We start from the raw sequence: 25,037 nt of genomic DNA, 5'->3' as shown, positions 1-25,037 counted from the left end.
TGGTGATGCAAGGATGCCAGCAGCTTCTACACCACCGCTTTCACTTTAAACATGTTTCGCTGGTGATAACTACGGCTCGAAATCCATTATGAATGCTCCCTTCGCAAACTCCAATCCTGTAGTTTATCAGCTGAGCCACACACATGCGTGAAGCTTACCTCCTCCCTCCCACAGGAAAAGACCTGCCCCCCCGGGGCCGAGTCCGGGCTGGAAGGTGGCTCAGGACAAGCGCACCTTGTGTAAATCCGACATCTGACTGGTTTCCTTGCCAACCTGGGTGCGCCTCCATCCAGCCTTGGAGACCCGGTTTCCCCACTGGTTTTCCTGCAGTTCTTCAGTCTTCTCTGTATTTACAGACAAAGCAGGTCCCATTCCCCTTACTCACTGACCTTCCACCGCTGACCCCCAGCCCACCATCCCTTTCTCATGAGACTACAGTGTAAACTTATAAGGCAGTTATTCTCATTTCAGAAAGCATCATCTGAAACCAAGGTCTAGTTCATCCCCGTGCTCTGCACCCTGGGAACTGGCAGCTTCGCAAGGGAGGCGGGGCGGGCAGAGGCTGAAGGAGGGTCAGACTGAGGTGAGACAACAGCCAGCAGAGACTGGTTTCCTCAGAAAAGCTCTTCATCAAGGCAAGTGATCTCAGGAGAGATGTCACATGGAGAAACAAACTGATTTCCAGCCTAGACCCTGCCGTAAAGAACACGGCGAAGTCACGACAGGATTCTAAGCCTGGAAAACCTTGAGTGGACACACAGGAACGTTTAGGAATGTGCACCTCCCAGCGCAGGTGGTGCATAAGAGGAAGTCAACAGATTTGGCTGAATTATAGCCTCCGCTCTTTTGACAGTGAACGATTAAGTCAAACTCCTAGGAATAAAGAGATTCAGCCCCAAATTTGTTGACAAAGGCTTTCTTTCCTGCTTAAGGACTTAGTTCTAGAATGCCTCATCGGGGAACAAATAAGACACTCACCATGAGTACAAATTAGTAAACGCCCAACGTCTCTGGTCACGTTGCTTCCTCCCTCACTGAGGCTGGCGTTCCTGACGAAATATTATACAATACCACTGCGCCTGGCGACCAACAGCGCCAGCAACACAGCAGCTCTTCTCTAAGGCACAAGGACAGGTTATCACTTCAGGAAAAGTAACTGCTTTTATTACATTTGACAAATAAGAGATGGCCAAACGAAGGCTGCAGAACATCTCATATCTTTACCAGTGGACAGAACCATGTGGAGTTGTGAGAAGGATATACTGAAAAAATAATAGAGGTTTTTCAGTTTTTATTCACATTCTCTACCCCCGTTCTCTGTGTCTCAGATAGACGAGTGATTCCTTCTGGACACAAGCTCCTTTAGGATGGACTGGGGGCTCTTCACGCACGTCTGGCCCAAGGCTGCGGCACGAAGGATCAGTGAAGGACACAGTCCGGTAAACCCCAGGGGCTGTGTGCCCCGGGAGCCGGGGCCCGGGAGCAGTAAGGCGCCAGGACACCGGGGGGCACGTGCACGCTGTGGGTCACCCTCCCCCGGCGGGGGGAAGCTGATGGAGATGGCGCTGGACCCCTCTGAGCCCTCACGGGAGCTGCCAGCCTCCTCATCTCCCGTGCCCACCGCCCTGTCCCTCGCGGTCTAGTATTAACTAATCAGCGCTAATATTTGCCTGTGCCGGGTTCTGGTCTTCAGCTCATAGCCTGTCAACTACTCCCTGCCCAGAGGCTGGTCCTGGTAAGGACGCCAGCAGTAAAGACGGAGGACAGCCCCCCATCTCCAAGGCTCAGCACACCCACGCTGAAGGTCGGGGGGTGCCCCTCCAGGGATACAGAGCTGAAGCCTTCCCCAGGGGCTTCCCGACATCCCACACTGAACTTGGCCTCAACTGGGGAGGACCATGGAGGTAAAGAGGGGGCACAGCTGCTGTGCCCTCAGCAAATAAAAGGCATCTGACCCACGTGCCACAGAAACCAGAGGCGGGACAAGGACAAAGCCAAGGGTGCCGACACCCCTGCCAGGGTGGTCATCGCAGACTGAACCCTAATACAAAGATGCACCATCCACGGGGCTGCCCAAAGGTTCATCTGCCCTTGGAGAAAAGCATGCCAACTCAATCGCCAGTGTTTTTGTTATTAGTTGAAACAGCAAACACTCTGTGTTCGGGTGTGTGCTGAAAGACACTCAGCTGCTCCTTTACTTCCTAGTTGACCCCAACCTGCAGGGCAAACCGAGACGATGCTTCTACTTGGTCCCCGTTTGCCTGACGTGCAGGGTCTGGTGACACGGAGAGCCTGCTGGTCTGAAGGGGGCTCCGCTTGGCTCCCACACGAGCTGCTCCTGGACTCAGGAAGATGAGCCCGCCCTGCCCGTGGGCCTGGCGAGGGGCAGAGCTGCAGGCGGTGCCAAGGGCCACAGGAGGAGCCCTAATTGAGCAGGCAGCTGTGATCTCAGTGTCTGGGGACAGGATGGGCACAGCCTCACGGGGAGGACGAGGCGCGCTGAGAACCACGGTGGAAAGGGAGGACACGTGGGGCGGAATTTCAGTACCACCTGTTACTAACTTACTGACCTTGGGCAGAAGGCTGGACCCCTGTGGGCCTCGGTTTCCTCAACTGGGAAACGGGGGGTAACTAAGCAGTGGGGAGTGGGGGGCTGTGAACAGATGTGATGTGATGCAGTGATGTCTGAAACAGACCATGCCCTCAATACAGGGTGCTTGCTTCTGTCTCCCGTTAATCAGATGCAGTGGCTTGTTAGCGTCTATTACTCCATCCTGTTTATGCTCCTATCCTCAGAAAATGTCTGGTACGGAAGCAACGTTTTTCATCCTCTCCAGGCATTTCCGAGCAGGCCGCCAATGCCCTGCACTCAGCAGCGAGCCCGGCACCTAACAAAGGCCGGCTCTCAGGCTGTGGGCGTCTGGTTGTGCATAACACAATTACGTGGGTGCTCTGGCGAGCAAGGCACCGTGGCCGCGCGCGGCTGCCCCGGTCCCTGGAACAGCGCAGCGCGAGGGCAGCTACGTAACTGCTGGCCGAGAGGGGCTGGATGGACCCCAAATCCAATTATGACCCGTGTGCCTGCTGGGTCACGGAGGAGCCCATCTCTCTGTTGAGTTCATGGATGTTTTGGACTATCAATTTGTGGTGTAACTGGATTTGGATGGGAAAATATCCTTGAAACTTGAAAGGTTTATAAGGGATGATGGTAGAGCTGGTTTTCTGGGGAGTAAGCCTGCTGCCTGAAGCTTACCCGGGTGAGGAGTCAAGATGAACTGGAACGCAGAGGCAGACCAGGCCGGCAGGAGACACCGCTGTGCCCTGCGGTGGCCAGTCGCGCGATGTTTCTGGGCCGCGGTTTCTATATCTAAAAACTAAGGTTCTTTCAGGCTCAATGAGATTGTGTGAGACCGCTGGTCTCAGACACTGGGGTGCTGGCAGCAGTTTCCAGAGCAGGGAGATGAAACTACAACAGGTCTCTAGAAACAGTAACTCCTACATGGGCACCACAGGGAGGAACACACACAAAACCAAGGGCTTGAACCTAGACGCGAAACCTTTCTGCACATGGCCGACCACCAGTCAACATGAATTACCCCAGCCAGACATTTAACGTTGAAATAGTATATTTAAATCAATTTACTCAGTTTAAATAGCATTTTGAAAAAGAACTATCTTCAAACCCTTGAGATAAAATCCTTGAAATATAACTTTCTGAAATAACAGAACAACTTGCTTACAGCAATGATAGAACTGGCTGTAAACGGGTGTGTGATCCGAGAAGCAGCGATTCTGGTCTCAGGCTGGCAGGTCAGAAGCCCAGAAGGGAAGCCCTCGCCTGTGGCTGTGGTCAGGTCTGGCGGCCGCTCTCTCTCTGCCGGCAGGTTGGGGGACTTCCAGACCCAGGTCTCTGCCTGCAGCTTAGCTGAAACCCCGTTCAGCTTCCTCGCCTCAACTGTCTAGAGCATTTCAGATTTTATTCTATTTCTTTTACTGGAGGTCTAATCTTATTTATCTTTGCTTGGGGCCTGAAGAATTTCCTTCAACAATTTTGAAAATTTAGTTTACTATTGTATTTCATTTTGCTGGTTCTCCACACTGTCTTCACTTCACATCCTAGAGTGTGAAGTCAAGTGGTCCTTAGGAAGCATCACTACGAACAAAGCTAGTGGAGGTGATGGAATTCCAGCTGAGCTATTTCAAATCCTAAGAGATGATGCTGTTAAAGCGCTGTGTTCAGTACACCAGCAAATTTGGAAAACTCAGCAGTGGCCACAGGACTGGAAGAGGTCAGTTTTCATTTTAGTCCCAAAGAAGAGCAATGCTAAAGAATGTTCTAACTACTGCACAAATGCACTCATCTCACATGCTAGCAAAGTAATGCTCACAATTCTTCAAGCTAGACCTCAGCAGTACATGAACCGAAAACTTCCAGATGTACAAGCTGGGTTTAGAAAAGGCAGAGGAACCAGAGATCAAACTGCCAACATTCGTTGGGTCATAGAGAAAGCAAGGGAATTCCAGAGAAACATGTACTTCTGCTTCATTGACTACGCTAAATCCTTTGACTGTATGGATCACAACAAACTGTGGAAAATTCTTAAAAGAGATGGGAATAACAGAACATCTTACCTGTCTCCTGAGAAACCTGTAGGCAGGTCAAGAAGCAACAGTTAGAACAAGACAAGGAACCGTGGACTGGTTCAAAGTTGGGAAAGGAGTATGACAAGGCTGTATATTGTTTACTTGCTTATTTAACTTCTATGCAGAGTACACCATACGAAATGCCAGGCTGAATAAATCTCAAGCTGGTATCTAGATTGCCAGGAGAAATATCAACAACCTCAGATACGCAGATGATACCACCCTAATGGCAGAAAGCAAAGAGGAACTAAAGAGCTTCTTGATGAGGGTGAAAGAAGGGAGTGAAAGGCTGGCTTAAAACTCAACACTGAAAAAACTAACATCATGGCATACAGTCCCGTCACTTCACGGCATACAGAAGGTGAAAAAGTGGGAGGAGTAACAGATTTTATCTTCTTGGGCTCTAAAAGCACCATGGGCCGTGACTGCAGCCATGAAATGAAAGATGTTTGCTCCTCGGAAGGAAAGCTAGTAGTAGTTGTTCAGTCACCCAGTTTTTTCTGACTGTTTGCGACTCGATGGACTGCAGCACGCCAGGCCTCCCTGTCCCTCACCATCTCCCCAAGTTTGCCCAAGTTCATGTCCGTTGCATCAGTGATGCCATCCAGCCAGCTATCTCATCCTCTGACGCCCTCTTCTCCTTCTGCCCTCAAACTTTCCCAGCATCAGGGACTTTTCCAATGAGTCAGCTGTTCGCATTAGGTGACCAAAACACTGGAGCTTCAGCTTCAGCATCAGTCCTTCCTACGCGTATTCAGGGTTGATCTCCCTTAAGATTGACTGGTTTGATCTCTGTGCTGTCCAGGGGACTCTCACAAGTCTCATCCAGCACCACAGTTTCAAAGGCATCAACTCTTTGGCGTTCTGCCTTCTTTACAGTCTGGTGTTCACAACCGTACGTGATCACTGGGAAGACCACAGCCTTGACTGTAAGGACCTTTGTTGGCAGAGTAACGTCTCTGCTTTTCAGCACACTGTCTAGGTTTGTCATAGCCTTCCTGCCAAGAAGCAGTCGCCTTCTGGGTTCATGGCTGCAGAGTTAAAGAGCTGGCTTAAAACTAAATACTAAAAATACTAAGGTCATGGCATCCAGCCCCATTACTTCATGGCAAATAGAAGGGGAAAAGGGGAAAGCAGTGGCAGACTTCCTCTTCCTGGGCTCTAAAATCACTGTGGATAGTGACTGCAGCCATGAAATCAGATGACAAAGCTAGACAGCATATTAAAAAGCAGAGATATCACTTTGCCAACAAAAGTGCATATAGTCAAAGCTATGGTTTTCCCAGTAGTCATGTATGGATGTGAGAGTTGGGACCATAAGGAAGGCTGAGTGCCAAAGATTTGATGCTTTCGAATTGTGGTGCTGGAGAAGACTCTTCAGAGTTCTTTGGACTGCAAGGAGATCAAACCAGTCCATCCTAAAGGAAATCAACCCTGAATATTCATTGCAAGGACTGCTGCTGAAGTTGAAGCTCCAATACTTTGGCCATCTGAGGCAAAGAGCTGACTCATTGGAAAAGACTCTAATTCTGGGAAAGACTGAAGGCAGAAGGAGAAGGGGGCGGCAGAGGATGAGACAGTTAGCATCATCGACTCAACAGACATGAATTTGAGCAAACTCTGGGAGATCGTGAAGGACAGCGGAGCCTGGTGTGCTGCAGTCTGCGGGGTCATAAAGTTGCTATTCCACTGAGCGACTGAATAGCAAGGACATCTTCACTTTTATCTCTTTTAAAGACTTCTAATAGCTAACCATCCCTGAGTACTTACTATGTGCCAGGCATTATTTTAACTCTTCTAAGCCCAGGAATCGAGTTACACAAAGAAACAGATCCACACAGAGGTTAAGGTGACAAAGCTCAGAAGTGACAGGGCTGGCATCGATCTAGGCGGTGTGGCTTCAGAGCCTCTGCAGGGGACAGTTCTGGCCACTCTGGTGCCATCCACTGGCCAGGAGCCCTTTCAAGCCTCCCAGGCTGGTCTCCACGCGCTGCCCGCTTCTTATGGGACTCTGGTACCACCCACTGGCCAGGAGCCCTTTCAAGCCTCCGGGCTGGTCTCCACGTGCTGCCCGCTTCTTACGGGAAGAAGTGTGGCCCTGCTACTCCTGGGCAAGATCAAGACCGTGACTGTCCCCCAGTCTCTGTAAACCTTAATAAAACGTTAACAAAATTATTTCTAGGATCTTAAAATCGCCTCCAAAAAAAAAAAAAAAAATCTGTGAATTAAAATCAGCGGTGCCTAATATAAATAACTCTGACACAGGCCAAGTTCCCCGTTAGCTCATATCCTATATGAGAGGGCGGCCTGGACAAAGGAACCCTTTCAACAGATCATCAGATGGCTGGGATTTTGCCTGAAGTCCTGGGTTTCATCTAATAACACCACCATCCAACTAAAGATCCAAACCGTCCACTTTTCCTTCTATGGATTCTCTCAGATGCTCAGCGGACTGCGAAACATGCCCCACGCTGGCAGCCATGGAGGGCACACAGCCTTCAGCTCCGAGGTGGGATCTCATCCACCAGCTCTCGGCCCAGGCCCACCTCTCAGGCATCCCAACCCGACAACCCTCTTCTCCCCACAGAACACCGCTGTTTCGGCGTCTGCCAGACAGGCTGCCTCAGACGGCCACGGCCTCAACCGAACGGTTCCGGGCCATCGTCAGAGACTAGAGACAGAGGCGCCTCCGCCCCTCGCCGTGAGTGTGCTGCGAACAGACCCCTAAAGGAAAAGGCTTCTCCAGGGAACTGGGAAGAAAGGGAAGCAGAACAGAAGGCCCTGCCAGACCTTCTAACCTTCCTCTGAGGCTTCTTTTTTAATCATCACATGCTCCCGAGTGAGCTGTATTTAAGGAAGTGATTTTCCAAAATTCAAGGACTTTTTCCTCGTAGGTTTTCGGAAGAGTCATCTTGGGAGAGGAGAGGGTAGTCGTAGTCAATTAGAGGATTGATTTCTGATTCCTCCCAGGTTATACAGTCACTGCTCTAGTCTCCAATCAGATTCCTGATAAGACCAAACTGATATCTTACCACGTAAACCCTTTCTACAATGCCCCCAAGCAACTTGACAGCCCTCAGACATTAAGCAAGCATCACATGACCTCGTGGTTTAAGAGACTTGGATGTCAGGACTGGCAATGATGCTGAGGTTTTACCTACAAGACGCTGGGTGTGGGAAGAGAATTTCCCCTGGAATCACCCCCTGACCTTGAGAGGGAAATGCTTTCTCAGGTCAATTACTGGTGGCCTGTGGGGTGTCAACAGCCACACTTTGATGTTAATCAAGGGATCACTTAATGTCACACTTTTTCTTCCTCTCCTTTTTCTGAGAAGACTATTTTTGGCCCAGCTTGAAAAGACCACTTACTCCTGAAACTGGCCTTGGTCTCACTGTCCCCGCCTCTAACCTCACACCCAACCTCCAGGACCTCAGCGCGGAAGACAGGCTGGTCGGACGCAGACGGGGCTCTCCCTTCCCGGAGACAGGCTTCGAGGGGCACGTCAGCCACTGCTCTCCGGCCAGACTCACAAGGTGACCCTTGGTCTGTGACAAACTGCCAGGGCCACACCGGACTTGGTCGGTCAGAGAAACAGACCACTTTGGATTCAGTGAAGGTGGGAAGCCCAAACCAAAGCGCTCTGAGGCACATTAGAGAGAAAACGTAAAACATACTTACGGCGCTCTCGTGATTCCGGCAGTGTACTGACACACAAGTGCCGCCCGATCCCAGGACAAATTGATGAGAAGGCTCATTCGGCACGGTCACGTGCCCTGATGGCTGGCCGGGAGAGACAGAACTCAAACCCAGGGCCTCTAACTCCACCACATGGCGTCCTCTCGAAAGAAACCAAATGAACAAAAGTGGGGGCGAAACGATCATGGCCAGAAGTGAAGGCAAAATCAGGACCAGTTACCCACGGCGGTAGTGCCTAAGGAACCATCACACCACACAATTAGTCGTCGTAGGCAACTTTCCGATCTGTGACAGTTTGTGCCCAACTTCGAGAGTTGAGGGATCTCCCCGCTGACCCCAAGCAGCTCCGTCTTAAAACATCCGCTCTGGTCATGACAGGCTGGCCGGGACCCCCAGGCATCAGCGGGGCTGAGCGTCTCTCAGGCCGGTGAGGACGCCACAGCAGTCCCAGGGTCGGCCCGAGGGGCAGACCCGGGTGGCTGGTTTCTCTCACGCCCGTCCCCTGCTCCCCCGCAGCCTGGGCCGAGAGCAGACGTGAGCCCAGCGTGAGGTTCTGGCCAGGCCAAACCTTCTCTCCTGAAAAGTGAAGTACCAGTACTCCGCTTTCACTAGCTGTGGGTCTGAATTTGGAAACGAGGGAAGAACTGGGCAGATCTGATCGCAGTGGCTGCAAACATGGCTGGTTTTAGCGCGTCCCACACTCTGTGCTGGGGCTCACACCCTCGTCGCACTGAAAGTAGAACCCACAACCACTCCTTGAGAGAGAGGGTTATCATTCCCAATGTACAGATGAGCAAACAGTTCCTCAGCAGGTTAAGTGACTCGCTCGAGCTACACCAGCAAGCATAGAGAGACACAGAGAAGTCACCCAGTGAATGAGGGTGCAAAGGGGCACTGAGGGTGAGGTGAGGAGGGGGAGGGAGACAGCACGCAAGGCCAGAGTGTGGCCGCAAGTGGCCGGACGGCTGTGAGCCTGGCCCTCCCCTGAGGGCTACTGGGACCCAGACCCCTCCGTCTCCGAGTCCAGCGCCACCAGGCTCCTGTGCTTGGAAGCAGACAGGAGACTGCGGGGCTCTTTCGAACAGTCTTCCTGGGATGAACTCAGTGGGCCTATCCCAGGGTTTCCGTGCTTCAGGCATCCCCAAACACCTCAATTTCAGCCACATCTGTGCACAGTCGTGCTACTGCTTACTTGGTGTTTTTGTTTAAGTGGACACACTTTTTACTGGGCCTTGTCCTACACAACAATAATCTAAGAAATTGTGGATTTGACACGCTAATTACATACTTTTACATCGATATACAATGCTTAAAGTGAAAGTCGCTCAGTTGTGTCTGACTCTTTGCGAGCCCATGGACTATACAGTCCATGGAACTCTCCAGGCCAGAATACTGGAGTGGGCAGCTGTTCCCCTCTCCAGGGCATCTTCCCAACCCAGGGATCAAACCCAGGTCTCCTGCATTGCAGGCGGATTCTTTACCAGCTGAGCCCCAAGGGAAGCCCATATAATGTTTAAAATAATGTTCAATTCTGAACCACTTAAAACCATCTCTCGTGCGACCAGCAGGTGTACCGACCATTTCTGGAAGCACCTTGGGTTACCCCAGTGTGTAAAGAACAAAACAAAACTCTTCTTTCACCAAGTTCATGCTTTTCTTTGTTGACTCTTACTACCCAGCAAAGGGCATACTTTGGAGTCCTGAATGAGAAGCAAGATCATTGAGCCCCTCTCGTACATTCTGTTTCTCTCACTGAGGGAACAATTGCTCTCAGCCTCTGCTGACCCTCTGCCAGTCTCCGGGTCTATAAATATAAGACTATTTAGGAACCCTGTGTCAGAATCTCTCCATCACTCCCAGGCAGTCAATTAGTTCTTCCAGGTTTTGCCTTCAAATCTCCGTCATAGTACTGCTGCCAAAACAAGAACGTCTTCAGACAAATTAAACTCAGCTTTAACCAGTGTAAATAACAGATGAATTCTTTTACTTATTTCAGGAATAAACTACAATAAGGTGGCCATGTCCCACCTCACAAATCACACAGGAAGGTAAGCACCTTCTTTTGTGCATTTTGCAATTGTTTTAGTTATAAACTAGAAGCCAGCTTAAAAAGATGCTATGCCCATTGGACCATTAGTAGCATGAATTTTTTTTTTCTGAAACTGTGCCAAACAGCTCGATTCAAAGGTTGAACTGACCCTCCAAACTGGTTTCTAATACACTTTTTCTTTAATACACTGTTGTATATATTCTAATACTTTAGGCCTCACCGAATTCTTTTTTGGAAGTAGCTAAAATAATAAAATGTCCTAGGTAAGCATGCAAGCACGTCTTATACATTAAGCTATCACAAACACCAACAAGAAGGCTCATATTTCATTTGTTGTAAAACAAGACAAATCACCAAAGCTGAGCAAGGCTTTGGTGCTTAAAACCACCTCTTGTTGCTACCAGCGGTGTGTGCCAACCACATCTGGAAGCACCTGGGGCTACCCCAGCATGTAAAAAACAAAACCAAACCCCTTCCTGAGGGCCGCTCGCCCTGCACGGCTGCCACATCTGCCCACCGCAGGGCTTCCAGGTGGCACCTGGGCTGTTTGCATTCTTCGCCTGGTATGACACAAAAGTGCTCAGAAAGGTGCCGGATGAACACACTTACAAGAAGCCTCCAGCAGGGCCCAGGCCCAGCCCCCACCCCTCACCGGCACCCGGGCACGTCTTCGCCTTCCTGCAGTTCCCTCTGCCGCATACCCCACACCATCCCGACCGCTGCAAGTCCAGCCGGCGGGCAGGCGCCCCCTTGGAACCTCACTGAGCCTCCCTTCATCCTCTCCCCCTGCAGCCCCACAGCCGCTTTCCTCCAACCTTCTCCACAGATACATGGTTCTCTTCTGGTCATCCCCAGTCCACGGGCTCCCTGAGGGCGGGCCCTCTTGCTTATCCTTTCAACTCAAGGACCTGACACAGGGGCTAGAATTTGACCCAACTTGACAGAAACCATGTGTCTCTTTGGATACCATAACAGAGTTATACTAAACCTTACCCAAATATCTTTGCTAGAGGAGACCCATTTCACGTACGCCTAGCACAACACAGAGCCCGCACTGCGTTCCTTTCCAGGCCCAGGAGCCCTGGGAAGCTCCGGTGAACTTCTGGCCGCTCTGACTTACACAGGTCTGGGCAAACCCTCAGCGGTCGTCGGCCTCAAAGCAGTACTGAATTGGGACAGAGCCTCCAAAACCACAGCTGAGAACCTGTTACAGTTCCGAGGTGGGTCATCCTTACGGGCGATACGCTGGTCTCGGGATCCGAGGGAGCAGCGTATAGCTCACAAATCCTCTGCGATTCCACTTGGGAGAACGGAAGGTTTCACTCATGTAAAATGTTAGAGGGGCTACAAAGGTTAACTGGTGATGGGGACCCGAATTAACGGATTAAGACGTTGCCTCCCTCCTGTGGACAGCAGCCAGCTGAGCCTCGGAGAACGAGCGGGAGAGAAGAGGCACCGTGATGGCTCACACTGCAGGTTCCCACCGAGTCAGGACACAGAGGCTGCCTGCCTCGATGGCAGGCCTGAACGAAGCAGGTGTTTTCTTTACAAAAGCAGAACTCTTTTTTACGGAATGATACAGAATCTGAGATTCAGATGGGATCCTGCATGCCCTTGTTTCGGTTCTGGCTCTTAACAGACAAGAACACGGAGCAATCAGCTGTGGCAGCTGAGGACAAAATAGAAATGACTTCAGAAACTTCTTTTTTTTTTTTTTTTTGGTCACTATGGACGCTAAACAGTTTCCAGTACAACTTCAACGCCGCAAAGCAGAAAACAATGCTGACAAGAACCACGAAACAACAGGGGGACTGAGTTGCCCCTAGCCTGTGAGGAAGCGCGACTGGAAAGCACCGGCTAAGGGCGACTGGGGAGCGGACTGCCGCGGAGCCATGTCTGAATCCCTCCCTCCAAGACCTATGTGCTTGGGACTGCCCTGCCGTGAGCAGGCTTGAGGCACGGAAAACCATTTAAACACTGCCAAAACTCAACACACTTACAAACATAAAGTCAAAGTTAAGAGGAAAAAATCACCTTCCTAAAAAAAAAAAATCCACCTTATGGACACCTGACTAGAGATCCTGAACTCTGTTACTTCAGAAAACTAAGAAACCTCAACAGTGGTGAGTGTTCCCGCCCCCCCAGAACCCCAAGTCCAGGGTGGCTCAACCCCAGCGCCTCGGTGGGCGTTCTGTGGATTTCCTTCTGGAAGCAGCAAGGAAAGAAAGTCTAACAACAATGCTGTGCTCGGAATTTGTAACAAGGGTTCACTTAAAAATAACGTAGGATCTTTTCTCTCCTTTCTTTTTTGGGGGCAGAGGAGGACAAATTTCATGTTCCCCTTTCAGGGGTTACAAGACAGGACGTCACGGACCGTCTCCAGCCTGGTGGCTGGCGTCCCAGTAAACGCCAGGGCAGAGCCGCTGACAGAGCAGCAGGAGAAACTTTATTCCGCTTTCTTCTGATGGCGGGTCCAAAACTTCAACTTTCCAGGGTGAAAGGTTGTAAAAAGCAGGTGGATGTACATTGTGAGATGAGACTAAAGTATATCTTTGAGTTTCAGTGGAGTCTTAAAACCAACTTTTTTGCTGTCCCAAAGCAGAAAGTCTGTTGATCTGGTTAGCTTCTAATGATAATGCTTAAAGACACAAATTAATAATATATACCAGCGTGTGTAAGCACACATCCTGTGCTCACCTGGATTCATATAACCCCGACACACCCCCCTCCCACCTTCCGGCTCATATATAATTACAACATTGAATAAAACGACTTTAAAAAAAACCGAGGAGAAATTCACATAACCTACAATTAACAATTTTAAAGTACATAGTTCAGTGGCATTTAGTGCATTCAAGCGTTGTGCAATCACCCCTCTCTGGTTTCAAGACTTCTTCATCACCCTAGAAGAACACTCTCCCCCTGCCCCTGGCCACCACTAACCTTTCTGTCTCCGTAGATTTGCCTATTCTGGAAATATAAAGGAAATAAAAAAATGGGCTTTTAAGTTACATAAACTGTCTGAAATATTATGTGGTAATTCCGAATGTAAACAAGGCATAAATAGGAGATTTGTGGCTTAAAGCAATGTTCTGAAGTTTGATTTTGCAGATCAATAAAATTTCACAAGGAATCTTAAAGACTGACATTGGCTTACCAGTGTAACTGACAAATAGGAACACTCTTAAAAAAATCATAAAAGACGTTTTAATACCAAAAAAGGACAATCTTAGCATAAAGGATAGGCCTGTAAATTGAATTAATTTAGCCGTGTGAAAACTCCACACTACATCACCTTTACCTCTGCCTGGACAGGCAAAAAGCCTTGTCACAGAGCAGCACAGGCATTTGGAAATGACTATTTCCAGGCCGTCACTGTCAATACATCTGAATCTAGATAAACTAAGGAGGGTGCTCCTGGCCGAGAACTTGACCTTCCAAGAAAGGATAACTTAGGGAACGGAATGGATTGCACCCTGTAGCAATCTGTTTGACGGCCAAGACCGACAAGGTCTAAACCTGCCTCAAGTCTCGAGAGGAAAGGGCGGCAGCCTCGAGGTCAGGCAGCCCCACCTTGCCTGGCGGGCGGGCGCCAGCCTGGGGTCTGCAGAGGTGATTCAGAAGCTGATGGTCAAAGAAACAACCGTCACAAACACAAAAGCTCCACCGGGCAGGTTTCCTGCAACTCGGCCTTTCAAACTGGGGCATGTGATCTGAGCGTGGGGGGCGGGGATGTGTGCACAAGACCGCAGGATAAACACGGCACACTTCCTGGAGTATCCGTCTTAAAAAGCAGTTGAAATTATGTCAGACATCTTTATATTAAACTATGATAATTATACAGAGAACACAAAATTCAAACAGCTTTCTGAGACAAAACCCAAGACTTCAAACATTTTGGGGGCTCTCACTAGAGCAGAACGGACTCATTGGCAAAGAGCCTGATGCTGGGAAAGACTGCAGGGGAGGAGAAGGGGACGACAGAGGATGAGATAGTTGGATGGCATCAAGGACTCTATGGACATGAGTTTGAGCGAACTCCGGGAGTTGGTGATGCACAGGGAGGCCTGGCCTGCTGCAGTCCATGGGGTTGCAAAGTCGGACACGACTGAGCGACTGAACTGAACTGAACTAGACCAGAACAGGACATGGCCCCAGACTCCCAACAAGAGCAGGTTTCTGCCCCAATCAGAGGAGCTTCCAGGCAGAGTGCGGAGTGCACTGTCCTGATCTAACCAATGCTCGCCCTGAAAAGACTAGTGAGAGAGGCCAGAGGAGCTGACAAACTGGCCCTAAATACTACATGGAAATGCAAGGAACCCTGAATACAAAACAGTTTGGAAAAAGAAGAACAGAGCTGGAGGACTTCCATTTCCTGATTTTAAAACTTCCAGTAGAGCTACAGGAATCAAGACTCTGGTACAGACATATAGACCAATGGGACAGAAGAGAGTCCAGAAATAAATCTTCACACTCACGGTCCACTGATTTTCCACAAGCGTGCCAAGTCCATTCAGTGGGGAAAGAACAGCCTTTCAATAAATGGCGCTGGGAAAACTGGAGAGCCACATGCCGGAGAATGAAGGTGGACCCTTACCTAACACCACACACAAAAATTAACTCAAAGTGGATCAAAGACCAAGTGAAAGAACTGAGGTGGTACAACTTTTCAAGGAAAACACTGGAGCAAATCTCTGGATCAGGCAATGATTTCTTAAAAATGACACCAAAAACCAAAAGCAACAAGAGACACATTAGATGAACTGGATTGCATCCAAATTAAAAACTCTTCTGCTACAAACGATAACATCAAGAAAGTGAAAAGGGAGCCCAGAGACTGGGGAAAAGTGTTTGCAAAGCGTGTCCATACTAAGGGATCGTGATCACAGGCACCACCGTGGACTGCTCCCGGGAGGCTGCCCACACCTCACCCACCCAGTCAGCTCCTCTCGCCCATGACCCTTTCCTCCCTCTGCCAGGTCACCATGCTCCCCTCAGTTTTCTGCAGAGGGCTGCCCTCTTGTGCCACCAGAAAGCCCAAAGCCATTCGGCCTCATCTTCTCCAATTTCCTTCTTAAATTCCCCCTCCAGCCCTGAAAATTTCTGAAAACCCTCTCTGCTGAAGACGATGCTGCGATTTGGGTTTCCAGCAGATTTGGTTTTGACAGCCTTACCACCCACATGCAAGAAAGGAAGAGGGCTGACCGCACCATGATGACACCTGAAATACAGCAAAACTGGTTCATGCGACGAAGTGAAATGCAACGGGGAAAGGTCAGTTCAACCAGAACCGTATAGTCTGAGTGAGGCCCTGGTTAGGAAGTGGAGGTGACTGAGAGCCTTCCTGCATCCTGGGCTCTGCAGTGAGGTCGTGGGCCAACGGGCTGGGCCAGGGCTGGCTAAGCGAACCTCTGGTCACGTCTCAAATCCAAGTCCGTGACAGTGGCCTTTCCACCCCATGTTCTAACTAGTTAGCTAGGAGCACAGGAACACGGCAAGATGAGTAACCACACATGCCCTCCACTTTACTGCTTTGTCTCCCTTTTAGTTTTTGAATAGGAATATGTTTACAGCATACACACACAGTGATAACCCAGGTATTTCCCTACCAAAGGCATCAGCTTCTCGCCTGTCTCTGAGGTTCACTGTGGGAGGAACCGGGGCCCTCCCTTCCTGTGTGACAACCATGGTCTGCAGCTCAGTCTTCTCACTCCTAGCTCCCTGATGGTCTCCACTTCTGGTCCACAAAGAGATGCTGCTTACTTGACAAAAACCCTTTTCTAGCGCTTCTCTCACCACACCCGTCGTAACACACTCCCCGATGTGCTGAACGAGTCACCCCTGGCCCCGCCAGCGCCTGGGACCACCAGTGAGCTTATCCAGGATGACTTCGGTGAGGCCTCCCCGCCCCTGCCCCACCCGGCCAGACCACTCTCTCCTCCCCGGTGCCAACCCGGTGCCAACCTGAAGGTGCCCAGACGTGCACCTTCAGCGCCCAGCACAGCACCGACCAGCAGGGTGGTGATTTATAAATACTTGTTCAGGGAAGGAGACAAAGCTTTAGGGGGCCAGAAGGCAGAAGGTCACAACTAAATTTTGTTCTCTATATTCCATCAAGTTTTCCCTCCCATCAAAACAAACCTGGTGGACTAAAAATCCGGGGTCTGAATTTTAACCTCATCTGGCACAATGAAGGCCAGAGTGCTGCTATACTACCAGTGCTGAATTCAACAAGAACACGTGCACAGGGCTCTCGGAGCAAAGAATGAGGAAGGAAACATCTCAGAGCTTCATGAAAATCAGGAACATAAGTTCACTGGCTGTTAAAAAACTATTTTTAAAATGTAAACATCCTCCCAATTGTATACATCACCCAAAAGCAGCTGTCCTTCCTACTATTTCCCCTTGGACAAATGCTTATACTGAAACAGCCAGTTTTCAGATAAAGAACGTCTCTCCTCCCTATCGCCCGAAAGCTCCAAATTCTATTACAACAGAACAACATATCTTACTTTGTTCTAAGTTCTAAGATCACTCATGAGGAATCTTTACCAGTAGTTAAGTTTATGTCAGCATCGAAATCCTCTGTTAGCTATGGTGAAAACAAAGCTTTGACGTAAGTCTCTTGGGACGTGCAAGGCCCTCGGACCAAGTGGAAAGCAGTCCTGGAGACTGTGTTTCAACAGGAGCTTCCAGGTTATGCTAAGGGCAAGTGGGTGCGCTTTAAGGCTCCACTCAGTTAATTTCATCTGTACCCACAAACCCCCAAGGCACGGCCCTTACCTTCAAGACCCAGAATCTGCATCTCTTGCTTTTCTAGATGACACCATAAGATCAACTAACCTGGTTCCAGCTGCACGGCACTCTGCACCCCTGTGAGAAACAGAGCAGAAAGCACCGCGCTGCTGGACGTCTGTGATAAAGGGGCTGAGAGTGGCGGTGTGCACATCAGAGGGGTGTGGGCCCCGAGTCGTGACTCGGAAAACCCAGGAGCTCATCCTTCTGACCTCGGGCAAGGCCGGGAACCTCTCTGCTTTGGCTTCCACAGCTGTAAAAGAGGGACTAATAAAACCTGTTTGCTGCCTCGCAGGAGAGAGGGGATGGTTAATGAGTACCTGCAAGGTGCTCTGAAGATGAAAAAGGTTCCTGGGCGCTAATGACAAACAACCGCAGCCTCCATCGGCCTCTGGGTATCGATAGCACGGGAGGACGAACTGCCCTGAGTAAGCTGGCCCTCCCAGTTTCTCTCTAGGCCATACAATTTCGAAAACCCTGCAAGAAATGGGTGATGGCAGTGCTTGGTGTACCAGACAGGACGCAGGGCCACGCACTGGGATGGCTGATGCCCAAGCTGCATCAGCCCTTGCGCGGCCCTGCTTCGGTTCTGCACACTCCTAACCCATCTAAATATTTACCTGGCGTGTCTGAGTTACTATGGATGTCACAGTCAAGGTGAGTAACTGGCTGATAAGTCCCTGTTTCCTGGCAGAGAACACGTTACTGAATATGTTTCTTAAATGCCCCTTTATATTTTTAACATGATGTAGTGTTAAAATTATAATCCCAGTTTAGCTTACATTTCACTTCAGGGCTCTCCTCCTTTTTTAAAACAGAAGAAAGGCTCAAATAAGCAGATGATCAAGGCAATATACTAAACAACAAGGCTAGAGACTGAGCTAAGTTGGTGTTTGGCTTTAGAGACACATGTGAGCACATATATATGTGTGTATACTCCCCAAAGGTGTTTTCCCAATCCAGGCATATGGGACAGTCTATGTTTGTTTAATTGGGTACTCACAATTGCAACGCATATCAAATTAAGTGCAAAACTTCAAGATCAATATTTGAAATTTTATATTTAATTGGTGCACAAAACTTAGAAGTGAAAAATCCAAAATTCATATCCACCGACACTGTATTATTTGAATAAGTCAACCCAAGGAAAGTTACATGCCTTAGAAAAGGTCAGTTTCAAGATCTGACGGCCTCATCTGAAGAATAAATGAGACAAAATAAGAAAGGAGAGTGCTTAATGGGAAGAAGCAGGCAGAGAGGAAGAAGATAAGCAAAAAGACTTCAGGACTTTGCAAGTTTAACTTTGGCTTAAAGTGTAAACTTAAGTTAACCTTTGTTTAAGACGAATAATGCTTCTTCAATAAAATGTCATTTGTGACTTTATTGCAAAGAGATAATGTTTTTAAATTTATTAAAGTCATTAAAAAAAACAAAACAAAACCAAAAAACCAGTCACTCAAGTTTTCTACCAGCGTAGCATTTCTCTTAAGGATAAAAGGAGCAATCTGCTTATTCTCATCACGTGCTTCTGTCCTCAGGGACAGGAGGCTAGAATTTGAATCTCAGCTCTTTTCTTTCAATTCCCTTGAAAAACAAGTAATTTAATCAAACGCATTTAAAAATATAGCACATTCACAGACTCAGGAAGGTCTGGAGACAGCCAAGGACCCCAGTAACCCCATAAGACACACTGTTAGGCCTTAGCCTTGAATCCGACAGCTCGACTGCGGCATGACTGGATCTAATTTAAGAAGGGGGTCTAACTGACAAGACCCCAGTGTCTTCAACATCTAGGAAAATATTCTAAAAAGCAGGCAAAGGAGGGTCACTGGTGGTATCTCAGGTAAGATGACTCCTGGGGACCAGGCCTCAAGCACAGAGAAGGGGCCACATTTCCAGCACGGAGGTGTGGGAGAAGCCAGCCCGGCTCCAGTCCGACGGGCCTCACCACTCACTGCCTGGGCAGGTCTGCCCGCGGACGCTCCCTCTGGACCTCTGCACAATGAGCACGGAGCCTCGGTGCCACCTGGCTGTGTGCTGCGAGCGCCCGAGATCGTCCCTGGGACGGCCTGGGCACGAGCCAGACGCTCCACTCGCTGCAGCCTCCCGCCAGACGCCCACCTTGTCCCAGAGGGGTTTAAACCCAACCCGCAGAAAAGTGTGGGACTGCACTTAAAGAGTTTATGCGGTGTATGTATATACAGCACGATTCAGGATACTATAATGTTACACTTAGCTAAGAGCATCAGGAACTAGTTCACAAAGCTATCAACACGTTAAAACCTTGTCAAAGGTTTAGTTTTCCAAAACTACTATCATGCTAGCTTTTTTGTCTTAAGAGATAAAAAAACAAAACAAAACAGGGAATTCCCTGGTGGTCCAGAGGTTATGACTGGGCACTTTCACTGCCAAGGGCCTGGGTTCAATCCCTGGTCGGAGAATCCACAAGCTGCGAGGCGCCGGGAAAAAAAAAATCCACAAAAAAACAGAAAACAAAAAATATTATATACGTCCAGTCAGTAGATAAATCCACGTTTACATTACTTGGTGTGAATACACACACACACACACACACACACACACACACACACACACACACACACGTAAAATGATACACAGCAAACTGCAAACAATTTGCTCTGAGATGCCAGGGAAGGTAGGAGACTCATTTTGGGGATAAGGCTAGGGATAATTTTAGTTGGCAATATTCACATATGGATTTTTTAAAAAAGATCAGAAAAAGATAAAAGGGAGCCAATTAATGCCAAAAGAGAGGGCCCAGTCCTGGGGTGACTCCACTACCCACATGCTGGGCACAGTTACTGGCTCCCACTGTGGCCCGGGAGACCTATATACACTATTAGCTGATTAGTTAATCTGGAAAGTTTTTTTTTTTTTTTTCTTTTTGAGAGAGGAGGAGAGAAAAATACAGAGACTTAGTAAAAACAGGGTCCAGCAAGTCCAGCTCATGCTACAGAGCTGTCTTGGGCCAAGGGTTTTCACTTGTTTTTGGTGTCAGAATCAGGTCCTCTAAAAACAGTCTGGAGGACCCTGAAGAGCGTGGATCACATGGATTCTACTTACTGATACCAGATTAGAGAGGGTTTAAAACACGTACTGACTGATTCACTTAAGGTAACAGGCTCATTGCATGTTAGCTGAAATATCATGAGAATACCTGTATTAAAAAATAGCAAGAAAAATGAAGACTTCACCAGGGAGGTATTTCAATGACTTTAAAAAAAACTGTGGTTATTCTTCTTTGAGTCTATGCTAATGTTCAACAAGCGGTAGTTTCTGAAAGCTTAGCTGCAACATGGAATCTGAAACCATACTGACGATGTCTCAGTGACATCAAAGCCCGTGGTGTGTCCTGCACTCTGAACGTCTCTCCTGCCCACGAATGTCTGCAGCATCTCTGAATGTGTTCGTGTGCAGTCGTGCAGCTCTTCTGTCGTTCAGATCAAGAAGCCCCGTTTGTTAGTATCATCAGAAGTCGTCAGCGCTGGGAGCTGTCAAGCTCACACTGGCAGTTTCCCAAAATTCAAACTTTTGCTTACAAGCTTGAATTTTATCCTGGGCACTAAGTGTGCCACTGCTGTCCCCTGAGCTGACAGGCCTCCTTCATTCCTTTTTGAGAATGGGCTTCTCTGGTGGTTCAACTGGTAAAGAATCCGCCTGCAATGTGGGAGACCTGGGTATGATCCCTGGGTTGGGAAGATCCCCTGGAGGAGGGAAAGGCTACTCACTCCAGTATTCTGACCTGGAGAATTCCATGGACTGTATAGTCCATGGGGTCACAAAGAGTTGGACACGACTCAGCGACTTTCACTTTCACTTCACTTTCGAGAAAACATATGTCACATACTCGGGTCTTACTAACCCCATTTGTCTGTCTCTTGTTCTTTCAAGTAAAAATAATGTTCCTGAAAAAAGTGGCCAGTTCAGCTTGCAACTCACACAGCTGCGCAGGGTTCTTGGAGACCATCGCAGTACTGCAGCACGCCCGCGGGCTTCATGTGAACTGTGTCATCCACAGAACGTTATTAAAAGGCGTGTGAGCAAAGGCTGAGATCTAATAAAACTAACCATTTCATCCTTCATCAAGGATCGACTTGGGTCAGACTCGTGCGACATGATGGGGTGCGTGGTGGTCTTCAGCTGGACACCACGGCCTGCTCCGCGAAAGGAGCTATTTTACCCATCACTGCCTTTGCACCATCAGGGCAAACGGCCACACAGGCGAAAAAAAGGCTGCTGTATTCTTGAGAAAGGGCTTCCCTGGTGGCTCAGATGGTAAAAGAATCTGCCTTCAATTCTGGAGACCACTGTGACCTTGCAGCTCCCTTGGAAGTATCTCCGGGACTCCAGGGGCCCAGTGACCACTGCTTTATGCCAACACTGAGGACACCCGCAGAGCTGTGAATACAGTGTTATCATATGCCAGCGCTGGAGAAGCCTGGCCTACTACCAGGAGAGAAGAACAACTTCTGGTTGTATATACGCCAAAATGGTCTACAAACATACACCGCTCCTCCCCTGGTCCCCGGCTCTTCTTCCTCCTTGAAGTTACCAAGCATGAAGGACCAGCAATTTAGGAAAACTGGGCTTGTTCCTTAGGAAACATTACTATGCTCATAACTTTATAAGTTGAACTACCACAATTAGAACACATTGCTAGTGAATAATGCAACAAGCAGACAAAAATTCAAATGAAGTTCACACGCATCAAAGACAGAGCAGAGACTGAAAAGGTTAATCAAACAGGTGTTAACAACTCAAGTTCTATTAGAAATACTACAATATTAAACCTTGAAACAGTAAGGTATAAGGTTATAGTTTGGATCTCAGTTGGTTCAAATACTATCTTTTTTTGGGGGGTGTATGGCATGTGGATTGGCCAAAAAGTTCTTTGGTTTTTTTCCCATAAGATGCTTCTTGTAGCACTTAGTTGTCTTTTACTACATTCAAAACAGTTTTGTTAAATTGTATTGTGACAGGTGTCATATCAGCATGAGTTAAAAAAAACGAACACCAAACTGGATTGTGTAGCCATTTGTAGTAGCCATTGAAGATGGAAGAAAAAAAGCAACACTTTCAGCATATTATGCTTTATTATTTCAAGAAAGGTAAAAACGCAACTGAAACGCAAAAAAAAAAGACTTGTGCAGTGTATGGAGAAGGTGCTGTGACTGATGGAATACGTCAAAGTGGTTTGTGAAGTTTCGTGCTGGAGGTTTCTCGCTGGACAATGCTCCTCGGTCGGGCAGACCAGTTGAAGTTGATAGTGATCAAATCGAGAAATTAATTGAGAACAATCAGCGTTATATGCCACAGGAGATAACCGACATACTCAAAATATCCAAATCAAACACTGAAAATCATTTGCACCAGCTTGGTTATGTTAATCGCTTTGATGTTTGGGTTCCACGTAAGTGAAGCAGGGGTGGGGGGGAACCTTGACCATATTTCCTCGTGTGACTCTGCTTAAACGTCACAAAAAATGTTCTGTTTTTAAAACAAATTGTGACGGTGATGAAAAGTGGATGCTGTATAATAATGCGGAATGGAAGAGATCGCAGGGCAAGCGAAGTGAGCCACCATGAACCACCCAAAGGTACCGGATTTCATCCAAAGAAAGTGATACTGTGTACACAGTGGAATTGGGAGGGAGTCCTCTAGCATGAGCTCCTTCCGGAAAACCAAATGATGGATTCCAACATGTATCGCTCCCAACGAGACCAACTGAAAGCAGCACTTGACACGAAAAGTGTCTGGAATTAGCCAACAGAAAACGCATCCTCACCTTCCACGAGGATAATGCAACAAGACTACACGTGGCTTTGATGATCAGGCAACAATCGTTACAGCTTGGCTGCAGCTCTGATTCATCAGCCATGCCAACCAGACCTTGCACCTTTGGATGTTCTGTTTATTTCAACCTTTACAAAATTCTCTTAATGGGAAAAATTTCAATTCCCTGAAAGACTGTTAAAATGCACCTGGAACAGTTCTTTGCTCAAAAAGATAAACAGTTTTGGGAAGATGGAACTATGAAGTTGCCTGAAAAATGGCAGAAGGCAGTGGAACAAAATGGGTTGTTCAATAAAGTTTTTGGTAAAAACGAAAGGTTTATTTTTTAACCTTAAAATTGAAGGAACCTTCTAGCCAACCCAATAGTTCCAACCAGGGACTGAATCTGCGTCCCATGCATCTGAAGTGCCGGAGCCTCAACCACGGGACCTTTAGGGAAGTCCCATCAAATACTATCCTAATTTAAAAATCCGCACACAAAAAAGGAATTCAGGAATTCTAACAAAATGGGATTTGACCATATGACAGTAAACTTTTGGAAGTCAAATTACTAATGCATCAGAAAGCAACATCTGCATTTAAAAACAACGAACTATCATCCTATTTGGGATTAATCACAGATAAAATCTCTAACTTCTTAAAGGAGAATTCCTTATAAATCTTATGCTAAACTGGCTTTCTTCAAAAGAGTTAAAAATGAGGTGAGGAGAGGACTGTATTAAATGCTGATTTCCTGTTGCAGGCTGGACCCCTGAGAGCAAGAAGTCTGAATGGGGGTCATCAGTACACACCGAACGGAGCGGCTGATGATCATCCGAGGGTCGCCTGATGAGGCAATTTCTGTATGCGATCTACAAGCAGAACACAGCGCACACTCCAGGGTCATCAGTGACACCGACTTCCTCCAGGTGGTGAAACGACAAGCAAATTGCAGGAAGAGAGGCTTGGTAAACGGGGGAGGGAGAGAGAGCAGATAGAGACAGGGACACAGATACAGACAACACAGTGGCAGAAAAATAAGACAAGCTGTGGTTAAGGCGCTGGGCTCTAAATTACCACCGTGACCTAGAAAAGAGAGGACAACCGCGGCAACCATGAACACGGCCCATGGGCTCACAGCACTCTGGGCACCGTGTGAAGAGTTTCACACGTATTCACTCACTTAACCAACCCTCATAAAATCCAGAGAGGTAGATCCTTTGACAACCCCCCATTTCTTTCCCATTTCTGGCAGGGAAATGAGTGAGCTTGCCTGAAATGGCTCAGCTAACCCACGGTGGGGACCCCTGTGACTTCTGAACCCCGCCTTTAACCACTGAGCACCCCGCCTGTCAAGTTCAGAGGGAACTTTGCTTTTACCTGAGAGTGTGCTTTAAACTGTTACATTTTAAAAGACCAATAAAAATGCCAATAAACATTAAAAAAAAAAAAGGTACACCCCGCAAAACACTGTTCGGTAAGATGGTGTGGCTGTCAGGGAACCCACCCGCGAGGCGCTGGGCTATAGGGTCTCAGCCCCAGCCCATCCGAGATGACCACGCCCCTGCCTTATCATTTCACCACGGGCCACTCATTTGTTAGCAAGGGAGTAAAAGCAAAAACAGAAGAAAGGCCCAAGCTTGAATATGAAAGACCACTGCTCACTGCTTAGGAAATAATTTCTAAGTAATGTCCTTTGCACATTTTTTTCTAAAGCAGAACACTTTAAAGACATTTCAAACATTATGAAGAAGTTTAAACCTACATGGAAGGTGAATACTTGTATTCCTTGTATATACTTGTATACCCACATGCCCACTTCCCTAGATTCAACAACTGGGGATATGAGCATATTTTGCTTTACAGTTTATTTTTCTCTTTGCTGTTTGAAGTAAGGTGCAGAGACCGTGATACTTCACCCGTATTTAAATACTTCCATCTGCAATTCCTAAGGATGAGGAAAGTTCCTACAAATCAGAATCCCTTTGAAACTAATGGTAATTCCATAGAAAATTCCATATCGCTCTACTCAGCTTTCCACAACAGCCACACGAATGT

The 25,037-nt window shown here is 48.0% G+C and overlaps 1 protein-coding gene and 1 long non-coding RNA gene across 13 annotated transcripts in view; one reads left to right on the top strand and one right to left on the bottom strand.

Moving 5' to 3' along the window:
- Positions 1–25,037, bottom strand: part of PPP2R5C (protein phosphatase 2 regulatory subunit B'gamma) — a 139,511-nt gene that overhangs the window by 67,019 nt on the left and 47,455 nt on the right. The window lies entirely within an intron of this gene.
- On the top strand, positions 12,113–25,030 carry LOC132343394 (uncharacterized). Its single transcript, XR_009492229.1, has 3 exons — positions 12,113–17,087; positions 17,212–17,843; positions 23,743–25,030. It is a non-coding gene; the product is annotated as an uncharacterized lncRNA (long non-coding RNA).

This window comes from Bos taurus, chromosome 21 (assembly GCF_002263795.3).
Source record: "Bos taurus isolate L1 Dominette 01449 registration number 42190680 breed Hereford chromosome 21, ARS-UCD2.0, whole genome shotgun sequence".
NCBI lineage: Eukaryota > Metazoa > Chordata > Mammalia > Artiodactyla > Bovidae > Bos > Bos taurus.
Note: the sequence above shows the minus strand (reverse complement) of the source record. Positions and strands in the feature narration are given on the sequence as shown.